Source organism: Hirundo rustica, chromosome 2, assembly GCF_015227805.2.
Source record: "Hirundo rustica isolate bHirRus1 chromosome 2, bHirRus1.pri.v3, whole genome shotgun sequence".
Lineage (NCBI taxonomy): Eukaryota > Metazoa > Chordata > Aves > Passeriformes > Hirundinidae > Hirundo > Hirundo rustica.
The window spans coordinates 14,069,855-14,079,332 of record NC_053451.1 but is presented as its reverse complement, the minus strand read 5'-3'; the positions used below and the strand labels follow the sequence as shown (position 1 = coordinate 14,079,332).

The 9,478-nt window shown below is 40.6% G+C and overlaps 1 long non-coding RNA gene across 2 annotated transcripts; it reads right to left on the bottom strand.

Annotated features, from left to right (window-relative positions):
* Nucleotides 1-284: 284 nt before the first annotated feature.
* LOC120749101 (uncharacterized) lies at nucleotides 285-9,478 on the bottom strand. 2 transcript variants are annotated; one of them, XR_005699532.2, is made up of 5 exons: nucleotides 9,337-9,478; nucleotides 7,611-7,769; nucleotides 4,545-4,686; nucleotides 2,636-2,847; nucleotides 285-1,637 (listed from the first exon to the last, which is right to left on the bottom strand). It is a non-coding gene; the product is annotated as an uncharacterized LOC120749101 (long non-coding RNA). The 2 variants fall into 2 exon arrangements; XR_005699533.2 differs by lacking the exon at nucleotides 7,611-7,769.

Here is a 9,478-nt window from a genome sequence, read left to right as displayed (position 1 = left end):
CCAGGGACCCCCTGTGGAAAAGACAGTTTTCATTAAGAGTGTTTAATACTTAAATCTTATTTAGAGGCAAGAGAATTGGTTTAAATCAAAAAGTCTTGAGCATACTCAAGCAAAGTTAAAAGCCTAATTCCCACGGCAAAATTGAAATCTCACATGACATGGATGTCAGATGTGTCAGACAAGAGAGTGGAGCAGGAAAGCATATATTTACAAACATTTTGAGAGGAAAAAAAAAAGTATTTTTGTAAAACAGATTAGATAAAGAGCAAACCTGAAGGCCTATATTAATTTATTTTATCTGTAGGACTCAATGCAAAATCTTAAACCCATTGATTCAATAAATCATATTGAATCATACGAAATTGAAACTTTCATTGTTATCCTAAATTTTGTTAACACTCATTAGATGTATCTGTGCTTTGTTCTTCACAATCTATGGTCTTGCTTTTACTGAAACTACAGGAAAATGAAGTTCCAAACTTGCGCTTTGTGGCACTCACTTTGTTAAGCATAAAAATGTCAATGCCATAAGAAATTTATCACTAGAGAGAAAAAACATTATAATGGGAAAGCCTTTCATCTAGAGCCACCCTGAAACTGTGATATTTGCATCACAATCCTGAATCATCACAGCCTAGTTTCTGTAAACATTGTGACTAACTATGTCAGGCACCAATTCTAACACATTTCACTAGGTGTTGGTGTGTTTCTGTGTGTATTTGTGGGCAGAGCCACCTAAATACCTAAATCCCAGTGAGCCTCCTCTTTACTGAGCTTTAGAGGGTGACACACCCCACCAGCAAGAGCAGTTATAGTTTGAGAACAAAGAAACCAGGCTGCTGCTATGGGCTCAGTGCATCATAAATGCTCTGCAAGGTCATTTGGTTGTGCTGGGATAGTTAGACCATGCCCAAGGCCATCCCATTGTTTCCTTCCCCTCTACAGCCAGCATGTCTCCCATCATGACTGCTGGCCTTACAGGAGCTCTTCCATCTGGTAATCCACAAAAACAGAATATGGTTTGTCAGGCCCAGATTCACTGGAGCAATTTTCACTCTTGCAGATCTTCCCACTCAAACCATCGGAGCTATTCTTGTGACTGAAGGTCACACTAAGAGATTGAGGCAACTGAATTATTTTAATATCTGACTTTTAGAAGGCACTCAGAATACTCTGAGGTCACTGCTAAAATAATGTTTACGAGGAAGTTACTGCATGGAGGAAGAATTAACAAAAACAGTGGAGGAAATAAACACACGGAAGGGAAGACAAAAGTAACTTTTTCCTGAGGCACAACTACAACTACACACAAAGGCAGTGCCTTGAACTTGCATACTTGTTAATTAAGTGCATTCTAAGTGATATAATTGGCTGGCTGCAAAACAGAAAAGAGTAGATGGTAGCTGCCAAGGTTTGTTGTTTTAATGGGGAAAAACACTATAAATAGATTTCGAATGGTAGCACGTTGTGCAGTCTCCTCTTGTGCAGAGTGGCTTTGTGAACATCTTGTAAATGATAGCAGCACATTTCATCTTTGAGTCAGAACACTGGGAGAAATGCCAGGCTAGCCCAAACTGATTTGGGTACCTACATCACTTTCAGCAGATGTCTTCAGAGAGTAGATGCTGTTAAAACGCCTATAAAGAATGGGATGTGATGAGAATACACATTAGTGAACAGGAAAACGGCCCATTCCATACATATACACTACATAAAAAAGAATTGTTCAAAGGACTTTGCTAGGATTGTTAACTGTATAAACTAACAGCCTTCCTTTTTAAATCAAGTTCTTTTCCAAGCATCATTAGCTTTGTCTCCTCCCTCCCCTTGGAGGCTTACAAAACTTGGAGCTGATTCTTGTAACCCCACACTCTGTAGGTCCTTTCTTCTGGTGCTTCTTGCCACTCTTTGGCTTCCTCCTCCCACTTCTCTGCCCACTCATAGACATCTCAAACCCAGTTCACAGTTTTAAAGCCATTGTTCCCTCAGTGGTTCATTCTTTTGGAAAATCCACCACTCTGTCTTTCTTCAGAAACTTGTCTAGCTTGTCCCTGCTGACAGCAGCTGAGGCAGCCAGCACACACATCACCTCAGGAAGAACGAGTGGATGGCACTGGTCCTTCTGTCCCCACCAGACTCTGTGGCATCTAAATTTTAGATGTTGTCTTGAGGGACTTAAGACCAGGTGTGTCTCTGTTGTGCACAATATTTTCAAAATTTTAGAAGCTATGTGCTACAAACCTCTCTAGAGAAAGTTTGGATGTTTTTTGAGGAGGCTGAAAAGAGCAGCATTGGTGCCAAAATGTCACCCTTACTGTCACATGCATAGCGGCACTCACACTCTTGGAGGCAGAGGTGATGAGATTTCAAATTTTTTTTGCAGTAAAGAGAAACCCCTTTTATCTGTGCCCTCTTTTCTTGAAATAGCACAACACTTTTGCTATACTCCCCTCATCCATCATCACTTGCAGCGTGCTATGAACTCCCAGCAAGATCACTATCACCTGTACTGCAGGATCAAGTGCCTTAGCTGGAAAAGGCCAGCCCTGGCCCATGAGAAAGGCAAACACTGGAACTGGTGAGAATAACTGTGAGGAGCCAGGCACAGCTAAATTCAGCTGTAGCTATTCCTCACCTCTAAAAGACTGTGGCAATTCTTTCCAGGAGACTCCAGTGAAGGGCCATGAGGAAGATCTGCAGTGGGACAGATGCTTTCCTTCCCCCCATCCTTATTAAGACTTCAGTACCTCTCAGGGATAAGCAAGGCTGCTGCAAGTCTCCTGGTGAGGGAGCAGGACTGGCTCTGCAGAGGTCTCCTTCTCAGTTACTTGACAGGTTGAAATTTCCCTAAGGAATCCAAGAAAAATAAGTTGAAATGAAGTGCTATAAATGTGAAACAGAGTGGAGTTTTTTCAGGTAAAGACAGGGCATTTTGTATAGCCAAGGGGCTTTCTTCCTCACAGATTTCAAAGGTCTCCTGTGCACAAAAGCAGTAGCAAACTGCTGAAAGAAAGGTTACATGCATTTAAAATGTAGGCTTAGGGAACTTTTCTATAGGAGTTATTCCTGGCTCCCACTAAGATTCTAAATATATTATTCTTTTTGTGTGAATTTTACATATGTTCTTGTTAAAATAAAGGTCACACTGTGAGTTTGCTGTTATTTTTACATTTCTGGATGTAGTGGATTACAGAGATGTAAATTTTCCCTTCAAAATACTACCAACTCTCACAATTTTTTGCCTGAAGAAACAGCATCTTTGGCTGTTTCCTGCTGATAGCTACAGATCAGTGCTGTTTGAACATCATTTGATCTACTGAAATGACTCTAAGTGAGCAGAGTTGATGGTTTTGTGGAGTTCTAGTTGTCTGCTCCAGCTGAAAGCTAGTTGTCTGCTTCACTGGAGATATAAGCTGAAACAGCTGATCAAGACTGAGATCTTATTTGAATAGTTAAACACTGGCTTCATCTGAGCATTAACTAATTTGCATGGCAAAATTCCAATTTACCATCTATCACTTAAATGACAGTTTGTGAAACAGTAGTTCAGTGTACTTCACTTGCAGTGTTAGATTTCTATTCAAATCAGGAGAGGAAACATATGCGGAGTGTGTGCGTTGGGGCAGTCATTGTAAAACACACACACAACGCATACTTAACACCAAAAGCTTCAGAAATGCAGAATATAAATACAGAAATTATTCTGTTCCATTAAAAAAAAAACCCAACAAAAAAACCCCACCAACAAACAACACAACAAACAGCTAACTATTTGAATTTAACAGAAAAAAAAAAGTTAAAACCTTCTCTTAATCCGTAGGACCAGATGCATGTGGAAAATATAAATGTGTTTCCATGAGCCTAATAACAGCATTCCACTGACTTTTTCCTTAGAAACTAGAAACATACCACACACATACACAAAAAAAAGGAGATCTAGCCGTTTTCATGGAATGCAAAAAGCCCTGTGCTTGTTCCTTGGTTTGGGATATCTAAAGCACCCAGTTACAGAAGAAATTATTAAGGGTAATCCAAAATCTACTGTTATGCATTGCCACGCCGCTGTCGCCCAGGTGCATTGGGCTCAGAAACGGGCTGAGATCTTCTATCTGAAAACATTATCTGCTTGGGGAGTCTATGTATCCATTACAAAGCCAGCGTGCTTTAAGTCTGTAAATTGTCAACCTAAAATAGGAGCAATTTTGGGGAAAAATGGGAGCAACGGTGACCAAAGCACTGTTGCATTCAGACTATTATTGCAGATGCAGAGCCAGACAATCCTCTGAGGTTACTCAGATCCTTATTACTGCAGAGCCTGGATGCCCTTGGAGGCCCCCTCACAGCCAGGAGGGTAACACAGCCTCCCATCTGTCACTATGAATTCAGAAAAAGATGCATTTTGACTTCAGGGAGATTTAAAATTGTTGGGCGCTTTTTTTTTTTTTTTTTTTTTTTTTCCTGTAAGGATAATCTAAATAGATTGCTACTCTGCTCCCTATCAGGGTTAAGCAACGTACAGAAAATTCCCACTGAAACAAACATACTTTCTCACCACTGTCCCAAGTGTTTCTGCCTCCTTGCAGGTCCTGTGGCTCCCAGGAAGTGCCTCGGTTTTGGACTATGAAGACATCCGTGGTACAGCCCAATTCTCACTGTGTTTCGGGCACTGTAAACTCAAGGAGAAACCTGCAGAAAATAATTAGGTTTCAGCACTGTGGAGATACCATGGGTGGCCAAGTGGAGCGGTCTGCAGGCTCGGCGGGAGGCTGGGGCAGAGCAGCACAAATACAACTGTTCTGCATCACTTGGCCCTGAGGACAGGGAATTGCTGGTCCTGGATGCAGCTCCCAGAGCTGATGTGCCCCTTGCAAATGCTTAGTACAAGCCACTTTTACACCAAGGTGGCATATCCCCTCTTTTGTATGCAAGTCACAAGCATGAGCTTCCCAAGAACATTGTCTATGTACAAATAAATGCAGCCTTTCCCCAAAACAGATCCCAAGCATTACAGCTTTGGTTACCCTTGTAGAGGTGATTCTACAGCACCAGCAGATGCTCAGAATCCTGCAGGAAGTGGAAACAAACCCACTTTTTTTTCTTGAAAAGCCAAACAAGGTTGAAAACTCTGGCTGAAATTTCCCAGATAAGAAACCAGAGAGCTCCTGCTCGGAGAAGAGCCACAGGTTTTTGCCGACACACTCTGTGTGGGACCTGTGCCCCTGGGGGTCCTTCCCCTCAGACTCACTCTTGGCCTGAGCACAGCAACCCAGCAGTCCTTTTCCCTGCACGATGGGATAGCCAGACCTAAACTTTGGATAAACCAGCTCCCCCTGCCTTACAATCCCTAGAGATGATGAAGTGAACTCCTCTTGTTGCTGTTTCTAGTCTGCTCCGGCCCAATGGCCATGGCTGCCAAAAACCTTGTGCCTTTGATTTCCTCAGGCTCTCGGGTACCTGCAGGAGCTACAGGGTATTGGAGCTCCTTCCTCTTGTGTTCAGCTCCCTGAGGAACCTGGTCTTTAAGCTCTCTAAAGTTCTCTAAGTTCTCTTTTTAAAAGAAAATGTGTTTTTCTTTTAAATAGTACCAGGCATAAATAATAGATGATGGGTGCAAGCGTTGTCTCTAATTTCATGGGGTCTAAATGCCAGTGATATACACTTTATGAAATGGGCTACTTGTATTCCATATGGAAGAATTCCAGGAACCTGTTGCCATGTTTATACATGCTGGTGCCACTGATCTTTTTAAAGGGGTGGATCAAATGGCCTGTTAGCTGTTTTCACCAAAAACTTAAATATATGATCTTAAAATTTTACTTCTGCACAAAAACCTAATTTGGACTTATGGATGCAAGCAACAATCCAAGGTACATTTTGCCAAAAAACACAGGATGATCCATTTTTTCCCATTTCATACAATCATAAAAGGGTTTGGGTTGGAAGGGACCTTAATGATCATCTAGTTCCAATTCCCCTGCCACGGTCGAGGCACCTTCCACTAGACCAGGTTGCTCAGAGCTCCATCCAACCTGGCCTTAAACACTTCCAGGGATGGAGCATCCACAGCTCCTATGGACAACCTCTTCCTGTGACTCCCAGTAGAGAATTTTTCCTAATATTAAATATTTCATACTCAAAATGCTGAATTTGGCTTTTTTTTTTTTTTTTAACATGTGACTCCTCTCCACCCCATTCACTCAGATAGATCATCATGAGGAGCTGTGCAAGTGTCTTGTGCCAGAACTACTGCAGTAGGAAAATTCTGCCCTGTGTGTGTGTGTTTGTGCTGGAATGTGTCTGGTTCCAGTAAGACATATATTAAAAAAATTAAAAACATGTGGGAGAAAAATCAGGTCTTAAAGTCTGTGGTCTCATTTCAATATTTTTCATTCTTGCGAGACACATTTGGAAGAGGAAATTAAGAAACCAAAACCAAATACACACAGATGAGGGAAAAAGGAACTTAGATGTAAACATATGACCCTCAAAGAGCAGTTGGAAAAAAACGCAGCAGCCCCGTATTTGCCTCTGAATTTAACCATCACTTATGATTAAACAGGTAATCACAAAACCACACAAAAAGTGTGCCCTGTTGACATGCTCTTAATGCACCAGGAAGGTGCTGGTGTTCTGTGGGCTGTTTGCTTACAAAGAGGAACTGCTGGCTCTCCCATCTTTTCCCAGAGGAGATGGGCATCTTGCCAGAGTTTCATTTTCAAGTGCCATTGTTCACCCAGGGCTTTAGCAAAAAAGCTTTTGCTTATTTACTACTAATCCTAGCCTAAGTAATGATCTCTTTAAATCCTTTTACATTTTAAACCAGATTTATCAGACAATGACACCAAACATAATGTTCCCCCAAACCTATGGCATTTATTTTTTGATTTAATAGGTAATTATCAAATTCACACATCTTTATCTGCTTTATCGGTTTATGAAACCTGCTTCAAGGAGCATTATTTTGTCAAAATATAAATTTTACTCAGGTTGTGAGGGCTTTTTTCCGTATGTTTTTGTTAGTCATGGTCTTGACAGCAGAGCAACAGAGAGCAACAATTTTTGTTGCATACTTTACCTGTGAATCTTTGTATTAATATATTATAGATATATTCATATACATATATGTTCATATACATATAACATATATTCAGATATCTATTAGAATGCATGTTTTTCACAAGTAAGAAAGTATTTTTTAGTAATATAATATTCCTTTATCTTCATGATTTGGTATTCATTCATGGTATAACCTTGACCAAAACCAGTTTGAGGTATCCAGTTTAACCTGATCCCATCTGTTACTGATAAATGATGCTGTGAAGATCAGCTGGCTGCTTCTGTAACTCTGCCAGCCTTCCATACAGTGCTGCCAGTCTGTAATCTACTCTGTGAAACAATTCACCTGCCATTTCACTGTTTTGGTGTCAATAGAAAACACTTGCCCAGCAATTTGCAATACACACATATGAAATACTGGACTTTTCAGAAGGGTTGGAATAAGGAAATTAATGAAACAACAAATACCAGCAACAAATCCATCCAATCTTTGAGTTCAGCAGTGCAACTCTCAAGAAGACAAATGGTCAAAAAAGATCCCATTACCTACTTACATAAAAGATTTTAGCAGACTACTTAAATGACTTGTGGAAATGAAGATCTGCTTGTGAAATCTCTGTGTTCCCAGCCACCAGTGCCAGAGGACGAGAGCACCTCAGAAACTGTCAATGCAATTTTGTGGTTCCAGTCTACACAGAAACCATTGTCTAGTGCTGGAAAAGAGAAAATGAGAACACAGCATTTCTATGCTGTGATTGATTTTGTTTATCTTTGTACCAAGCAGGCTTACCTTTCAGCATCCAAGTAGCAAAAATCAGAAGAGGAAACATTTCTATAACTGACACCAATTGGAACAAACCCCACAGGATCTGGAAGGGGATGCAGCGGGAATGAAGAAGAAAGATCTGGCACATGGGACAATGAGAAGGAGATCCAGCTTCCTTGTTTCCAACACCCTGAGAGCCTCTCAGTCCTCCCTAAAACCAGTAGACTAAACCATACTGGTAAGGTATATTATCTTAGCAAAAATTCACTTCCTTTTCAATTACATTTAATTTCCACTTCATCTCTCCCTTATATTTATTTCACAAAAAACCCATTGTGTTATTAATGATTCAGAGTTCCCCAAATCCATATGTTTTATGGATTTTATGTCAAAGTGGACCCATAATACTTTAATGAGGAAAAAGAATACTGTTTTACTGTACTCACATCTTACACTACCCAGCCAAAAGGACTGTAAACAATTCTAAATCTTTCTGTAACAGCACTGTGGAGATTACAAAAAAGAAATAGGCATTACCAGCATGCTCTGTCCCCCACCCCTCAAAAAGATTGATTTTTCCTGCAAGACTTTTTTAAGAACTAGTATGTTTTTAGCAAGTTTGTAATTCCTCTCCTACGGTTGCACACATACATACAAGGTGTAAAAAAATCCTTTAAGGTTTTGTAGCAAGCAGAAATCGGGTAGATGATAAAACAGGGCTATCAGTCACATTAGCAGCCAAGTGAATTTGATTCTCCTCATTTTTCTGAAGACATCTAGTTTGTGCATGCTCAGAGATTTAGCTATTCATGTATTAGAATGACATATTTAAAGTAGCGAATTTCACATTAGCAATGCAGATGGAGGAAGGAATAATCTTGGAAAATTAGGTGGTGGGAAGGCTGGTATTGGAGAGTAGGATGAGAGTTGAAAATCCTAGATAAAGCAGAGCAGAAGGTTTGTAGAGGGCAGACAGAATGGTAAAAGTAAAACCATAAAATTAGAAAAAGAAGAAAAACCGTCCTAAAAGAGAAGACTGGAAGATGTAATAAAGAATCTGGGGGGAAGCTATAGTGAACAAATAGAGACTGGCAGCTAGCAGAAACATTAAAATGGTCAGAAAGCAGCATTTCAATGACACTAATTAAAAAGAAATGTGTTCTTATGGACAAAGCTGATGCCATTTTCTCACAGAATAGCTTACTGGGGCTATGGCCCCCAGCCCTCCAGCTGTACCAGTCACTTGCTGGTAGATTAAGATGCCAAAATTCCTCCTTGTACCTTTCAGGTTAAGCTCTATTGTACATACACACAGGCACATGAACAGAAAAGTGCTGCAATGGCTGCTTGGGAGATAAGGAATTTGTATAAAGGAAAGGGTAAGACTGGCAAGGGGGAGAGAAGGGATAAGGAAAAAAATCTCAGGGAAAAAAAGAAGACATTCAAGATACATCAGTCTTGAAATTAGCAGCTCATTAATTCTCAGCTTATTTTCAGTCTCTGCGGAGATTTACCATACGTGACAGCTCCTCAGCCTCGGAGTCTGGGTTAGAACAGTTTTCCAGCTACCAGCAGCCTGAAGTGCCACCCCAAAGCCTCATAATTTTCAGCAAAGTTTGAGGAGCTGGTTGCCCTTTACCAGCCACGTTTGGTGCT